Here is a 17,742-nt window from a genome sequence, read left to right on the forward strand (position 1 = left end):
GGACCAGGCCTGTAAGGGTGGGCAGTTGGGAGGCGATCAAGCCTGCAGGGGAGGGCAGTTAGGGGTGACCAGGCCTTCAGGGGAGGGCAGTTGGGGGGGACCAGACCTGCAGTGGAGGGCAGTTGGGGGGGACAAGGCCTGCAGGGAAGGGCAGTTGGGGAGGACCATACCTGCAATGGAGGGCAGTTAGGGGTGACCATGCCTGCAGGGGAGGGCAGTTAGGGGTGACCAGGCCTTCAGGGGAGGGCAGTTAGGGGTGACCAAGCTGGCAGGGGAGGGCAGTTAAGGGCAATCAGGCTGGCAGGGGAGCAGTTAGGCATCAATCAGGCTGGCAGGGGAGTGGTTAGGGGGTGATCAGGCTGGCAGGCAGAAGCAGTTAGGGGCAGTCAGGAAGGCAGGCAGGCGAGCAGTTGGGAGCCAGCAGTCCTGGATTGTGAGAGGGATGTCCAACTGCCCGTTTAGGCCTGATCCCGATAGGATCAGGCCTAAACGGGCAATCGGACATCCCTCGAAGGGTCCCAGATTAGAGAGAGTGCAGGCTGGGCTGAGGGATCCCCCCCCCGTGCACGAATTCTAGTTTTTTAATATGTTCATATCTATTGACTCTTCCTCTCTGCTACCTTCATTAAACTACAAAAAAAAAAAAAAAAAAAAAAACAGAACTAAATAGAACAACAAAAATTCCCCCAATTGCCCCATCTTTAATCATTTCTCCTTTATTTTGTTTGTGTTTTTCATCACTTATTATCATACACTTATTTATGAATTCATTCAACAATATTTACTGAGAGTCTACCACATACCAGGCAGTTAGTTCAGGTGCTGGGAATATTATAGTAAGTATGACTTAAATGGCCAATGCCCTATGTATTTTCTCTTCTTTTACAACTTAAATACTAAATACTAGAGGCCCAGTGTACGAATTTGTGCACCAGTGGGGTCCTGGATTGCGAGAGGGTGCAGGCCAGGCCAAGGGACCCCACCAGTGCATGATCAGGGCTGGGGAGGGACCGCGAGAGGGCTCTAGGGTGTGTCTGGCCCATCTCGCTCAGTCCTGATTGGCCAGACCCCAGCAGCAAGCTAACCTACCAGTTGGAGCGTCTACCCCCTGGTGGTCAGTGCACATCATAGCGACTGGTCGACCGGTTGACTGTCTGCCCCCTGGTGGTCAGTGCACATCATAGCGACTGGTCGACCGGTTGACTGTCTGCCCCCTGGTGGTCAGTGCACATCATAGCGACTGGTCGACCGGTTGACTGTCTGCCCCCTGGTGGTCAGTGCACATCATAGCGAGTGGTTGAATGGCCTTAGCATATCATTAGCATATTATGATTTGATTGGTTGAACTGCTGATGGGTTGACCAGACACTTAGCATATTAGGCTTTTATTATATGGAATAAGGGATTTTCAGAAGTAAAATACCATGTCTTCTACAAATCTTTCGGCAGACACATTACAGATTCTCAACAGTTTCTTGATAAAATTATGCTAAAAAATTGGTGGAGAGAAGAAAGTCTCCTGAAGCATCTTTAGGGCCAGTATATACCCATAACAATGCTGCTCATTAAAGCGAGAATTAAGAACAATGATGATAGCTGGTATTGCTAAAGATGAAGTAAAATGAGCATTCCCATAAACAACTACAGTAAGTATGAATCAGTGCCATCTTTCTGTATGACAATTTACTTAAACACCACAAGCAAGCTTGTGACTCAACTAATTGCCTTCCAGAAAAAAATCCTAGGAACATAATTAACTATGAGCCTAAAGATATAGTTACAAGTAGGTTCATGAATAATTTGTAATTTTTAAAAATGGTAATAAGCTAAGTGTTCAATAATATTCAATTATATGGAACACCATATAATGGAATATTACAAATGATTACAGATAATGTCATATCATACATTTCATGACATGAACATATTCACAATATATTATTACCTAAAAAAAAACCAACAACACACACACAAGGATACAGAGTTGTATGGAGAATAACCCACTTTTTCTTTTTAAAAAATTTAAGGTATGCAAAGGAAAAGATCTAAAATAGCACTGTCCAATAGAAATATAATACAAGGCACCTATGCAATTTTAATGTGTGTAGTAGTCACATTAAAAAAAGTAAAAACAGTTCTTTGGTCTTGGTCGCTGAAGCAAGATGATGAAGGGGACATCATCCTTTGGAAAGCGTCACAATATGATGCATAGGTTGTGCCACTGCTGTGACTCTAAGGCTGCCACCTTTAGACGTCTGCCTGTGCAAACCTGGCTACCCTGCCTGGAGGAAGCCAAAGTATAACTGGAGTCCCAAGGCTAAAAAGACAAAATTCCACCAGGACTGGTTCAAGGAGGCACCAGAAACCATGCGACACAGATTCAGGCAAGAGTTCCGTGAAGGAATGACACGTAAACCCAGGAAGGCAGTTGTTGCAGCATCCAGTCCACCCTAAGGATTTCAGTGATTATTTGCACAATAAATGTTCTGGCTTTTAAAATATTAAAAACAGCCCTAGCTGGTTTGGCTCAGTGATAGAGCATTGGCCTGCAGACTGAAAGGTCCCAGGTTCGATTCCAGTCAAGGGCACATGCTCAGGTTGCAGGCTTGATCCCCAGTAGGGGGCATGCAGGAGGCAGCCAATCAATGATTCTCATCATTGATGTTTCTATCTCTCCTCTCCCTTCCTCTCTGAAATAAAAAATATATATTTAAAAATAATAAATTAATTAAAAACAAATTGTGAAATTCATTTAATGAATATTTGAATTAACCAAACATACACAAAATAATAATAGTTTAAAGTCTTTGTTTCTATATGAAGCATTTGAAATCAGGGGTGTAGTTTACACTCATAGCACATGTCGATTCAGCCTTGCCTTATTTTAAAAGTTCATGAGCCACACATGGCTGGTGGCTACTAGATTTGAGGGCTCTGGTGAGCCTTAAAAGCAGGTGTGGAGAGCAGGAATTTGTATAATTTTTACTTTCTTCTTTTTATCTCTTCTTTTACAATTATCATTTATAATTTTGCTATTGACATATACTACTTCTATAAAATAAAAAATAAAGTTGCTTCTAAATATTAAGCCCAGAGGCATTTTTTCTGTCTCTGGAATACCTCTTGGCTCATGGTCTCTGTGGTTCACAGGCTACATGCTTCCTCAAACTAGAAAAATGACTTCTTTTCTTCTCCTACCTTTACATATATTTTGAATAGCTGCCTAGCTTCAGCCCTCAGGCATGTGAGGAAGGATCAAATTTGCTGCTCTTCAGAGCCCTTGGTAAGCCAGCCCCTGCTTTGCAGTGTTGCATCCGGAATCTAGGAGGACTCCAGGCACTGTTTTAGCAGCTCTCCTGGGCTGTGGAGGGCATGGATTGGGCCCAGAAGCCACTTAATTTGAGGTTAATTAAATAATGACGACAAGCCTTAATCTCCAACTTGTCATCAGATTGTAAACACTGATCACAGCTGCAGCAATCTGCAATACAGCCATTGAGAGAAATCTTGACCAGAATGAAATGAATTCATTTGTTATCCAGATGAAGCTGAGGCAAGATCTGAGAAATCCAGGGCCTTGTAAAACCAGGAGACATGGAACTGGAAAGAGAAACTACAAGAGAAGAATGTGTCAGATCAGATACCTATCCCCCCACCCCTCACAAAAAAATCACTTGATCTTATGCACAGAGAGGCTTAGAAAAAAAGACATTGGACTGAGAATTTGGAAGAAACTGAAAAAGCTCTCCCTCTATTATCCACTGATGGAGTTTCCATGGAAATATGTGTGAGCCACTGCACATGCTGGGCCTCGGGACAGATGGCTAACCACCAGAAGTGAGCTACTGCAGTTCACTAGAGGGGCACAAGTATAATAGTTACAGGGTGTTAGGTACCTACCACGAGTCAGGCACTTCACAGGTAATTTATCTGATAATTGCCACAATTATTTTATAAGACGAACATGCTTTCTCCATTTTAAAGGAGAAAATGCCAAATCTCAATGAAGTATCCTGCCTTGCTAAGGCCATGCAAAATATGGGTTCAGGCTGCTCTGCCTCAGCTTGGAGACAATGGTGAGGAAGTGACAAGGATGAAAGAACTGTGACGTTCATGAGCAAGATGGAAAGAGAAAGAGGAAACATTCCTCAAAGCGGATCTAGGAGGTTAGACGGCCTCGTAGAGTCTGAGAGGCAGGTGAACATTCTGAGACCATGTTCTGGGTGCACCTGTGACAGCACCCTTTCCTCCCTGACACAGAGAGCACCTTCTCATTCTCTCAGACCTGGTGCAGGGCCACTGTGCACCTCTTCTGTGAAGTTCCCCAAAACCACCTGGTAAGATCAGCACGGCTTTATATCAGCAAAGTGAGGTGCATTGGGAGGGAGATGACTTTGATGTGAGGGGCTAGACACCATCTATAATAATAAAAGTGTAATATGCTAATTAGACTGGACAGCCAAACAACCTTCCGGACGACCTTCCGGATGAAACCAGGGCTGTGAGGGCCGAGGCAACCCGCCACGGCTGTGAGAACCAAGCCCCTTGCACAGATTTCGTACATCGGCCTCTAGTGTCATTTAGAAAAATAAACAACAAAAAAAGTTAAAAGAAGTGAGTATCTTAACCTGAGGATGAGAAAAAATGGAGTAGGGAGAGAACCATGACAGCTTTGTCAAATAGGTAATGGAATACTATGTAAGGTTTTCATCCATGTACTGTTCCCTCAAGCCTTTTTGGAACAAGACAGAACATTCATTCATTGGTTCACTAGTGCTGTGGTAGGTCTGAGGAAATTAACAGTGAGCCAAAGCAGACAGCAATCTGAGGGCGGGACACATACATCTCACAGGAACAACGGAGTCAAAATAAAGATGACACAAGTAACTGGAACATTGAGACAAGTGCTTCAAATAATGGGTAAATGGGATTTTATGACTTTGTACAAGACGAAACTGGAACCAATAAAGAGAATATGCAGGAATAAGCTTCAGTTCACTATCTGGAAGAACTTTCAAACAAACCACACACCCCAGAAATGACCCCATGAACAAGCACACTTCCCTAAAGCTTTAGATGTGCCCAGGCTGACATCTGGGCACACAAGAGTGCAGCCCCTGGGTGACCTCTCAAGTCTTCCTCAGCTCTAAGAACCTGTGATTCTGTCATGCTAAACAAAATATTTTCTCAGATGGAAATTAGAACTTGCCAGAGAGAATTTCCAGGAGACTTAGGAAATTTATGCAGAAAATAATAATTTTCTATGTATAGGGCAGTCAAGCAAAACTGAATCTCCTAAACTGCTCACTAGCACTGATGTTCTTGTCTTCCCAACACTGATGCACCACTACTCTGCACCTGCCCGCCCAGCACTGATGTACCAGCACTCTGCACCTGCCCGCCCAGCACTGATACACCAGTACTCTGCACCTGCCCGCCCAGCACTGATGCACCAGCACTCTGCACCTGCCCGCCCAGCACTGATGCACCAGCACTCTGCACCTGCCCGCCCAGCACTGATGCACCAGTACTCTGCACCTGCCTGCCCAGCACTCTGCACCTGCCTGCCCAGCACTGATGCACCAGCACTCTGCACCTGCCCTCCCAGCACTGATGCACCAGCACTCTACACCTGCCTGCCCAGCACTCTGCACCTGCCTGCCCAGCACTGATGCACCAGCACTCTGCACCTGCCCGCCCAGCACTGATGCACCAGCACTCTGCACCTGCCTGCCCAGCACTGATGCACCAGCACTCTGCACCTGCCCTCCCAGCACTGATGCACCAGCACTCTGCACCTGCCTGCCCAGCACTGATGCACCAGCACTCTGCACCTGCCCTCCCAGCACTGATGCACCAGCACTCTGCACCTGCCTGCCCAGCACTCTGCACCTGTCTGCCCAGCACTGATGCACCAGCACTCTGCACCTGCCTGCCCAGCATTGATACACTTCTGGTTACTCACTGCTCTGCAACCTTCATGAAGACAGAGGATGATAGTCTTGTTCATCACTGGATCATCACTTCATGGCACATAGCACATATTAAGTTTTTTTAAATGAGCAAATAAATTCTATACTAAAATATACTAATGCAAACACATATATAAGTGTAGATGACTAATAAGAACTCTCTTCTACTGTTTCAAATCTTACAATTGAACTTTCTTGAATAATTCATGATCATGAAAGTCAATCACATGCCTCATGATTAATAGCTAGAGTCCCTTGTCCAAGCAGCCACTTAGTTCCATTAAAAATTAATAATTTTCTACAGAATAAATATACACTATACATAGTACATCAAGAGTTCCACTTTTAATAAGCAATTAAGTAATGCAGAAAGACTAAGAATCTATTAACTAAGTGAGAAATCCATGAACTTGCCCTCCAAGTCATCATTCATTTACTACCTATTTCGCTTCTAAAAATTTTAAATTATTTATCCAGGTGAAAAAATAGTTCTGAAAACAGAATAAATGACACTAATAGGTTGTCATATTTGGTTAACATTTGCAGGCCGACACAGTGTATTTTTCTTAAGGATTTGAGATAGGCTATTCCTTCTGTGAAATGAAGAATGCATTAGAGAAGATCAATACACAACTGAGGCACTACATGTAAAATGTTAACAGTCTATTCATTGAAAAATTATGAACCATGCTATGGAGAACTTAGCCAGATAAGAGCTAAATTAAATTATTGATCTACATTCATTTTCCCCCTTTCTGTGTGACTATGTTCTGAATTTTTATAACATACATTATGGCCTATACAGTAAATGAATCATCTTATTCTAGGCCCAGCATGTCTGCTGACTGACAATTTTCTAAAATTAATTGTCATTTTGGTAGCATTTAGATTTATAAATGTTTCCCTCACATAAACATCTAAATGTTTAACATAAACTTGATAAGTTTTTGTAGCATGAACTCAAAGGAAAAGAGAGTAATTTTCATTTTTCCAATGCAAATAAAAATGAAATGTTATTTTTCTTAACGTCATTTCACACCATTATGCTTCTTGATACATTTCATAGATGAGGCCAAAATGTATTCACTTGCCTTTTTAAAAATGACTTAACTGTATTGCTAAGCAGAGTGATGCAATCAACACTGTGAATTGAAGTCATTTAAATTTTCAGACCGGAATCTTCCCCAAGATATGTAATCTCAAGCTCTGTGAGCAGTTTTACCAGTAGCGTTGGGGGTTCCTTTAACGACAAAGAGTTCTTCTCCCCAATCAGCCTCCCAAAGGACTGAAGAATGTCCTGAGTTAGGATTTTCTCTTACCTGCTGAAAAGGGGAAATGGGTAATATTTTGTAAGAAATGTAAATTGCACAGACCCAATTTAATTCACGAAAAAGGAAGCTGACATAAGAGTTCTTGGGAGAAATGACCTTTGATTTGGGGCTGAATGTAACCAGCAACTTTTGGCTACTGAGAAAATATCTTCTCTTTAACGAAGCAGTGTCAGTTACCGAGGCCTCTTCATTTTCTCTAAGGGAGGCGCAATCAATCTGACGTGTGCTCCAAATGGAGCAGAAATTAGCCCTAATGTGTAGGTGAACATTTGTATCAAAATACAACCACATGAGATCTTAGGTTCTGAGGAGAAAACCATGGGAGCTCACAGTGTTTGCCTCCCTCAGGTAAAGAAATGGTTCGCTGCTCTCTCCACACCTCTGGTCACCCGGAGGAGCGCCAGGCACTGGAGCCTGTCCTGCAGGCTCACACAAATGTCAGTCCCTGTCGCTGCTGGGATGGGATTTCAGCCTCGCAGCAGGCCAGAGGGCTCTGTCTCGCCACAGGTCAGCTCCAAAGCTGAGTGCCCCTTGCACTAGAAATCAATGTCATCCAAGGAAAACTGCAGGAGAAAGTTAAATACCAGCATCAAAAGTCTCTTGTGTAGCAGGCCCTCCCCACTGTGTTTCTGCCGGTTAAGAAGCAATGTGGAAAACAGCAAACAAGGGCTGAAAAGAGAAAAAAATCCAAGAATTGCAGAATTTGAGAGCTGGAAAGGGGCAAAGTCTCAAGTAGGAAAAGAATCGGTGCCCTACTGTGCAGAAATGTAGACGCTGTCTGGGGAAGGGCAAACAGGCTCCCTATCAGGAGGCCCAGCTAAAGGTCAGCGATCCCTTAGGAAGTTCCTTCACCAGATTTGGTACCCTGGGCCTTGGTGTCCTCAACACACAGTACGAATCTATTTCTGAGGACGTGGTCTTCTATAAAGAAGCTCACAAGACCACTGCATAAAACCAGAGTGCTCAAGTAGAAGTCTACGCTTTGCCACATAACTGCCACACAGACGTCAGAATGACCAGGGCGTCCCCTTCCTGAAGATGCGCTCCATCTGAAGCCAAATCCTCATCACACAGCAATCTGATGTGGAAGGACTCTGAACAAGAGGAGTTCCCTTGATGGACTGATGTTAAGTGGCATGGGGGAGAGAGAGCCTGGGAAAGAATACGCAGCGTGTGCTGGCGGCAGCTCTATGGATCCATTGCCATAACAGGAATGGTCTTGCCAACAGAAAAACAATTCTCCAAGTTCCTCATAGGAGGCCCACTTCCTCCAAACAGAACTGCTTCCATCACTGAGTAACCACAATTTGTCCTAAAAACGTGAATCATTTTTCTCATTGCTAATTAAAATACATCGTAACAAATGAGCACATGAAAAAGAATTTTTAAAAAAGTTATTCTATTTCTTTCCCTCAGAAAATTATAGGTGGATAATCTTTCAGTTTCTATGCATTCATCTTAGGTTGACCATATAAAATTTCCATTGTGCAGATAAAAAAGTCAATTATTAGTAATTCCACATCTCAACTTATTACACATACACACATTATATCAAAAATTCCTTTCTGTTGCTTTTCTTTTAATTAACCAATATTCATAAGCAGCTTTCCACATTATGAAGTAATACCATAACAAATTCTCTTGTACACACTTGTTTACCAAAACCTCTGATTATTTCCTTAGGGAACACTCCTAGATATAGCATTGTTAGGTCAAAAGATACACATACACGCATTCATTATATATTGCCTTATTATATAAGGCTGCTTTTGCCCAATAACAGCAGAGTTGAAACAGAGACAGAAAGCCTCCAATATTTAGTCTTTCATCCTCTCCAGGAAAAGTTTGCCAACCATGGACCTAGAGTCTACAATTAGCTAGAGACAGACATTCACAATAGGACATCTATTCCACAATAGGACACAGGCTCCATCTTATAAAATGCACCATGTCTTCAAATATTTTCTACTCTTTAGCATATTTTAATCACCCCAAAGGTTCTTTGTCATATAACTTTACTTACCATTAGAATAATATTAAGAACACTATTAGAGACATGTAGCTCCATTATTTTTAACTACAGAAATTATTATAACCTAAGATATCAATGGGAACCAAATAAAACAAATGAGATGTTATAAAAACTCCTTTCTTGCATAACAATCTATAATAAATATATGTTCTTAAATTTTTAATATAAAAATTGATTATTATATAAAAAGACTAAAAGATTTCATTTCTTGGGTCTTTGATTTGAAAGAGCTATGAATATGAAATAGGATTCCCTTTACTCATGAGTAAGACTCAAACTTAGTTAAGGAAAAAACACATTGAACTTTTTATTGAAAAAGAATCCTGCAGACAACATCTAAATTTTTATAAATTCCTTGTTAATTAGACTTTAATCTCCATAACTATACCATATGCTGGAAAAGCATCCCAATACAAACCCTGTGAGACGGTTTTACTGCCATTACTTTAAGAGCCATTTAAAAGATTTTCTATGGGATAGAGATTGGGTAATTTATCATGGTTTTATGCTCCTTTAATCTGCTCCATCTTCCCATTGTAAAATAAATATTGGTTTTAAAATAAATGGTTCTGCCCAGGTTTTGATGAGAAAAATTGCCCTGTAAATCACACGCTCACTTTTGCCAAATGCTAAGTCCAACATTAAGTCCAGCCCATTCTGACAAAAAATAAGTCAATTTTATAGAACAAAACCTGAGGAAGACAATTACTTAAGTATATTATCAATGCTGCAATGTAAATAATTTGAGATCTGAGCTTCTCTATCCCCTGCTTTTTAATTCTTAATATAGCCACTAGTTGATGACAAAGTATATATTATATTCTCTCCAACTCCAATATACAAGTTATGTAACTTTAAATAAATGTAAGTAAATCTGAGGGTTACATGATAACATCTTTTTTCATGTTTTTATTTATTTCTTTAGAAAGAGAGGAAGGGAGAGGGAGAGAGAAAAAAAAAAGATTGATGAAAGAGAAACATGATCGGCTGCCTCCTGCATGCCCTCTACAGGGGATTGAACCAGCAACCTGGGCATATGCCCTGACCCAGAATCTAAACGGTGACCTCTTGGTAAATGGGATGAGGTTCAACCAACTGAGCCATACCAGCCATGGCAATAATATCTTTATCAATCACTTTTTTCATACTCAGAGGGACAAATCAATTTAACTGTCACTTCCTTCGAATATTTCACAGAGCTCTGAGAAACTGACAATGTACATATTTTCCTATAATAAGCACAATGACTAAAATACCCGGGAAGATATGAATGGCTTAAAGCAGTGCTTTGCAAACTACCTGTGATAGAACAGTAGTTGACTGTATTTTTCATTTCCAATATGTTGTGGGTTGATAATCCATTTGCAAAATACAATAAAAAATGCACTTGGTTATTGTGGCAATGCCAAATTGCTATAAAATTTCTAAACCAGCACTGTCCAACGTGACATATAACATGAGCCACATGGGTAATGTTAGGCTTTCTAGTAAACACATAAAAAGAAACAGATGAGATTAATTTTAATAATATTTTATGTAACCCAATATATGCACAATCTTATCATTTCAACATCTAATCAATATAAAAATGTAATTGAGATAGTCTACATTCTTTTTTATAATCGTATCTTCAAAATCCGGCGTGCATTGTACACTTGCAGAGCATTTCAATTCGGAGAGGCCTTCTTCCATGTATTCAACAGGCACATGTAGCTAGTGGCATCTGGTCTGCACAGTGCAGTTCTAATCCCTACTCTCACCTTTGCACCTCCCTCCCCACACTTTAGTAGTACTGTCTAAACCACTGCTTCCTTCAGGATGGCATCTCTAAGCTTCTCTTCCGTAACTTTCTCCGGATGTTTTCTAATTGAGGGCTCCATTCCAGAGAAAGCTAATACTTCAATTAATAAATTAGCAAAGTCATAATTGTGGCTAGCTTTATACTTCCTTTCAGGAAGGGAATCGCCATTAACAAGGGAACAGCCATTAACAAGGGGATGGTCATTAACACCGGACGCAGAAGCCCTCTCCCTTCTCTAGAAGCAATTATTATTCTGAATAAAGTTAGTTTATTTCCTTCTCACCCATGTTTTGATACTTCCTCTATAGATTATAGTCCTGAACATTTATGTAAAGCCATTAATGAGGAAAAATATGTCTGCACTTTACAGAGATGTGTGAATTTAATATACTTGGTCTATGCAAATTCTTACCACGTTCCAATGGCAATTGTAGAAACTGAATCTCACACCTTTTTACCCTCCCACTCTATGATCTATGTCTTTGGACACCGTACTTCCTTCTAGCCTGGAAAATTCCTACTCATCATTTAGGTCACTGCTTAAATGTCACTTCTTCAGGAAACCTTTGCTAATCTGTCCTTTGTCCTATTAAGATTGGGTTCCCCATTAAATATTCTACCTTTCCTATACTTTACTTACAATTATAAATATCTATTTTTGTAATGATTTGTTTAATGTCCATCTCCCTCATGAAAATATAAGCTAACACCAGCACAATTCCAGATACACAGTAGACTTACATAAATATTTGTGATATGAATGAATAATTTTCCATTCCAAGAATCCAGGCTCAAACAACTCAGCTAGACATCAGTTTCTCAGTCTCTTGTGACATGAGCTCAGAATGTGTATATCATAAACATATTAGGCAATCTTATTTATTAGAAAATACATTTTCAAATATATTACCATAAAGTTAATCATAGTATATTCTTTAGACCTTTTATTCTACTATGTAGCTATAGCTAGTCCCCCTTTCATTTCTAATACTATTCATGTTCTCTCTCTCTCTCTCTCTCTCTCTCTCTCTCTCTCTCTCTCTCTTTGATGAAGTTTGCCAGATGTTTATGTGTTTGCTTAGTTTTCCAAAGAACCATCTTTTCCTCTGTTGATTTTCTCTACTATTCCTTTTTATTCCTTTTCATTGGTTTTTACAATATGTTGTATTACCCCTTCCCTCTATTTTGACTTACTCTGCTATTCTATACCTTTTTGGCTGAATGCTTAACTCACTAATAATCAGTTTCATTAATTTCTAATATATTCATTTGTGAATCTATAAATTTCCCTCAATGTATATTTTTAATTGAACTCCACAAGAGTTAAAATAAAGAACCTAATAATTTTCATCACCACTTTTCCTTGACAAAAATTATTTAAAGTATATATAATCTTGAGTTTGCAAATGTATGGAGGTTTTGATGTCTGTTGGTTCTTGGCCTCCAAATCCTTTTTCTCTGAGACAAAAAACATGGTTCATATCATTTTTATTCATTAGTGGTAAGGCCTTTTGTGTATGTATATTCTCTGCTAGTGGAGTTCCAAGTGCTATATATGTCCATTTGATCAAGCTAATAGGGTATGATAATTAAAGCTTCTTTATCCTTTGCAATTTTTTAATTTGATTTATCAGTATCTGATATATATGTTTTAAAACTGCTGATGATAATTACCCAGGTTTTCAATACCTCCTGATGATTCTGTCAATTTTTACTTTTTATATTTTTAAATGATTCTACTAGGTAATGTAGGTTTGGAATTAATATACCAGCCTGGTAAATTGTTATTTATCATTAAGTAATAACTCTGTATCTACAATAATACTTTTTAAAGTACATTTTCTCGATAATAATACAGTATCAACAGCTTTCTTTCGAACGGTATTTGCATGGTATATTATATCAATTTCCATCTATTTTCTTTCAATCTTCCCATCCCATTATCCTTAACAGGTGTGCCCTTGGTAAACCCTTTGTAAAGAGAATATAGCTGTTCCCCCTTCTCCATCAAACTTAACAATCTTTGTTTGTTGACAGATAAAATGAATCATTTTATATTTTATGTGATTCCTAATATATTTGGCCTTATGTCAACAATCATGTTAATCTACAATTTCCCCAAAGTCATAGATTATCAAAATGTACCAAATACTGCACACCACAACAAACACTGCTATATCTAGCTTAGATTTGTAATTTAGCTCTTCTCAATAAGTCATTTAGACACATTAGCAAACTACTGTATATTCTCTTAAAGATATAGGGTAATAAATCCTTATGTTAATAACACACACACACACACACACACACACACACGTCCAAAAAAATAAATAAATAAAATCAGGTGGCCAATCGACAACTTTATTCTTCATCTTTAAAGGGACATAAAAGATTCCATTTGTCATGGACCTCTGATGCTTATGTGCTTCCTTCTCCCCATTATTTTTCATTTCTACCTAATGCAGCTCTCATTCTGCCTCTTCTTTTCCTACGCTCCTTCTTTGCGGCCCCAGCCTCTCGTCATCTTTTACCCAGACCACTGCATTAGTGTCTGTTCTCTCCCCGATGTCATTTCACTACCTTCCACTCCAACTCACCCTCCAGATAAATGAGGGCCTAGCGTCATAAGCTAAGAAATTTGAACTTTACCCTTCAGGTCAGTGTCTCTCCAACTGAAATCCAAAGACATTGTCTCATAGCTCCAAACATTCTGTGATAATTATTTTAATTTGTGGTTTTATCCAATTAACATTCTAAGTAATTTAAATGACAACCTGATAATGGAGCTGTGCTTTCCAATAGTAGTGCCTGTGTCTGTCTTTTTTCTCCCATGGACTCTGTTCTGTTCTCAGTGTCACTGGCACCAAACAATTACCTAAAGTAACAGCTTTTAACTTTCAATGTGTCAGTAAGCACATCTGGCTGTTTGGTTGGCATGTCCTAATGCTAAAATTGTCCCACGTCATCCACTGTACTCTTCAGTGAAGATGATTTGCAATTGAAAGATATTGTCATCGAACAAGGCTTTAATTTATTAAGATATTTAATTAATGGAGACTTTGATATGACATCATAAAACTCATAGTGTGGCAGAGTAATGGTCTATTTTAATTGTTATGGGCTAGTGAGAAAAGAACAAAGGCAGAATTAATATGTAAATTATGTGTTTATAGCAAATGAAAGCCAAGAGATACTATGGGACATTGTACAAAAGAAGGTTTCCCAATCTTTCAAGTGGTGAGAAGTGTTGAGAAGACGGAGTCATCATGTGGCTCAGAGTGGTAAAGGCATGCCAAATTAAGAATCTTTGTCACAGGAGTCAGGAGGCTTTATTTATTCATTACTCATTTATCAAAAATGTGTTAAATGCTTAATAAATACCCTGAGTTCTAAACACTTTTCTAGGCACTGAGGATACAGAAGCAAACAAGACAGCAAATTTCTTATCCTTGTAGAAGTTATATTCAGACAATAAGCACATTTACAATATGATGGCAGATGTAATATGTCCTGTGAAGAAAAATAAAGCTGAGAAAGGAACTAGAGCATAGGGGACACCTATTATAGGCAGAGTGGTCACGGAAGGATTCTCTGAGGAGGTGCCATTTGAGCAGAAACCGGAGCGTGATGAGGAGATAAGGCACAGAAATGTGTAGGGGAAAAGACTTCCAGATGCAACAGCAAATACAAAAAGGTCGAGATGGGAATTTGTTTGACACATATGAAAAACAGCAAGAAAATCAGTATGGCCAGACCAGGGGAGAAAGCAGGAAAGTGATATGAGCCAAATCCTGAAGGGCTCCAATATAGGGCTTTAATTCTGAGGAAGATGGGGAGCTACTGCAGGTTTAATACAGTTCATGCAGAGAAGCAGCCAGAAAGGGAGACGGGGACAGTGAGCACGGACACAGTTCAGAGTGTGGATTTGCTGGAGGAGACGAAGTAGTTTGCTCTGACTGTTTCTGTTTACCCAATGAAACATGAATTTGGGGAATCAGATGAGTGGGTAAATTGAGGATGGAAGTTAGAAGTTTGAGGTACAGGAAAAGGTATAACATAGATGTCTGAGAGTAGAAATATTAGGTAAATGATGTAGGATTGCCATGTAGAGCAGAGGACCCATTTAAATTTGTGGACATAAAGTTAAAGTAAGGTGGTCCAGCATAGTTCTGTGTTCCTCCCCATTCAACCACACTCAGGCCCAAAATGGACAAGAAAGCCAAGTGAGGGTCAGAGTTTTGCCACATGAGGATGAAGGAGGATTTGCAAAGAACAGATTAACCATAGCATCTAAGCTGGGTGAGGAAAGAATGAGGGCATGAGAGGGATGATGAATAGTATGAAAAAGCAGTAGGTCAATAGAGTGGAGGCCACAATGGGTCAAAGAACTCCAGTTGGAGTAGGAATGCCAGTGTCCGTGAGTTGGCATTCATGGAAGTTGGAAGATAGGAGGCGGTGGTCAGGGAGCAGAGAGGAGTGCTCTGAAACACGTTCTGAAGGTTAGCAGTGTCTCCTGACAAGGGCACTATAGCATTCGGATGAAATAATTCTTCCTTGAGTAGCACTGCCTCATGCACTGAATGCCATTTAGCACCCTCAGCTCCTGCCCTCTAAAGGCCAGCAGAACCTCTTACATTTGCAAATACTCCCTAGGAGAGTGGGACTTCCCCGCCTGGGAGCCCCTGGCCTGGGGTATGACCAGGAGGTAGAGAAAGAGACACTGCAGGTGAGAAAGTCAAAGAACTGAGAGGCCAGATAGGAGTATTCTATGTGGATGTTTTTACCAAGAATGATGGCAGGAGAGTGACTGCATGAAAAATCAACCGGGGGGGGGGGGGGGGTAAATCGCCAATAAATATACAGGCGTAGCAGGAGGAGAGATGCTGGCATGTGCTGCAAAAGTGCTCTGTGGATGAAGAGAAGAGAAGCTGTCTAGAAGTGACAATGAGGAGAGAGGACTCTGACTTCACTCCAGACACTGAGAAAAAACAGCCACCCCCTGCGAGGTGATAGGGAAGCAGTGACAGAGCCAAGAATAAGAGAGCAGTGCTATCCAACAGAACTCTCTATGGTGATGGGATGTTGCACATCCATGCTGTCCACTAAGGTACCCAGCGGTCACATGTGCCTATCAAGCCCCTGAAGTGAGGCCAGTAACTGAGGGACTGGCAATGTAAGGGCACATGTGGTCAGTGGTTACCATATAGATGGGGCAGAAGAGGAAAGGGAGCATTCAGAAACCAATTTGAAGAGACAGACAATTCTTCTTACTCTCTGAGTCTTGAGGAGAAGGGGCAAGCATCGAGGTGAGTTGTGGGTCTGGAGCAGGGAGGCAGAGAAGTTACACTCAATTGCATCAGCATTTTCAATAGGCAGGGTTGCAAAAATCCATATTGTTATGGATACTTGCAAAAAGCTTCCTTCAAAAGTCTAAAACATCACCACCATGTCAGAACTATTACATCTCATAAGAAGCATCTAGTATTAACAGACTATGACTATTGCCTGCTTTTCTGGGACCTAAGTGCTCACCCCCCCAAAAAAAATAAATTGGCTGTCTATCTCTAACAAAGGAAGGAAAACTATAACATCTGAAAATTTCCTGTTAAAAGAAACTGGTGTTTAGCAATCATGTTTCTTATTTGTGTGTGTTTCTATAAAAGAATATAAAGAACTTTGTTTTTCATTATTCAAAATGAGGAAAAAGTGTTCTGACTGGCAGGAGTCACAAACCTATAATTTTTACCTCAACAAAACAATAAAAAAGGGCCATGCATCCCCATTTCCACCTCACCACACAGAGACTTCCAGAATTACCTCATGATCATGCCCTGAGAGGTTTGGCTGCAATTTACCAGCAATAATTCTATCAATCTACCCTCATCAATTAAATGAGCAATGCCAATCACTCACCAATGGAAGAATCCCAGGCTCAGGCAGGGGACAGGCAGAGTGCTGCTAATATCTGGATATTGCTTGACACTGTATTTGATGAGGAATAAAGAAATAGTAAAACACTTTTGGTTAGTTTCCTTCTCTTAGTGTCGCCAATTTACATTTAATTGCAGTCAAAATACCAAAATACTCTCTGTCCCCGGAGAGGTGATACAGCCCTTAACTTAATAGACCCTAAAGTACATAATTAAGAAACAACCTCTGTGGGGCTAATCAACATAGCACTATAACTGGACCAATTCCCTGGTAGACAAAAGTCAATTTCTCTTAGTCATAAGGCAGAATCTTTCCCCTAAGTGTTGAGGGGGAGCAGAGTTTGCTACGCCAAAACTTGCCTTTTTTGGGATATTGATTATTTTAAGCTGATTCTTTAAAGAAAGAAAGAAAAAAAAGACCCAAGAAGATCCTTTTATTCCTCCCCCCTCACCTACTAAAGGAATTTAGATAGAAAAACCTGCTTAAGCAACTATCCTCTCAGCATAATATGAATTAAGGGTGGCAGACAGGGAGGACCCACCAAAGTCTGTTTATTAGACTTCCCTCTGTATCCCCTTGTTTATGGGTGGCCTAGCAAGAATTTGTTTACCAAATGTTTCCTCCCTCTCATCTACCTGTGAATTGCCTACCATCCTTTTGAAGTCCATACCCCAT

At 40.3% G+C, this 17,742-nt stretch overlaps 1 protein-coding gene across 8 annotated transcripts in view; it reads right to left on the reverse strand.

Annotated features, from left to right (window-relative positions):
- FHIT (fragile histidine triad diadenosine triphosphatase) overlaps positions 1–17,742 on the reverse strand; it is a 1,334,508-nt gene that overhangs the window by 1,060,980 nt on the left and 255,786 nt on the right. For 6 of the 8 annotated variants that reach the window (XM_079795471.1, XM_079795469.1, XM_079795468.1 and 3 more), the window contains exon 3: positions 17,050–17,118. The exons of the other annotated variants lie outside the window; for them this stretch is intronic. The gene's annotated coding sequence lies outside the window, so the exon portion shown is untranslated. The remainder of the gene's footprint in view (positions 1–17,049; positions 17,119–17,742) is intronic. 8 annotated transcript variants of the gene reach the window in all.

This window comes from Cnephaeus nilssonii, assembly GCF_951640355.1.
Source record: "Cnephaeus nilssonii genome assembly, chromosome: 17".
In the NCBI taxonomy this organism is placed as follows: Eukaryota; Metazoa; Chordata; class Mammalia; order Chiroptera; family Vespertilionidae; genus Cnephaeus; species Cnephaeus nilssonii.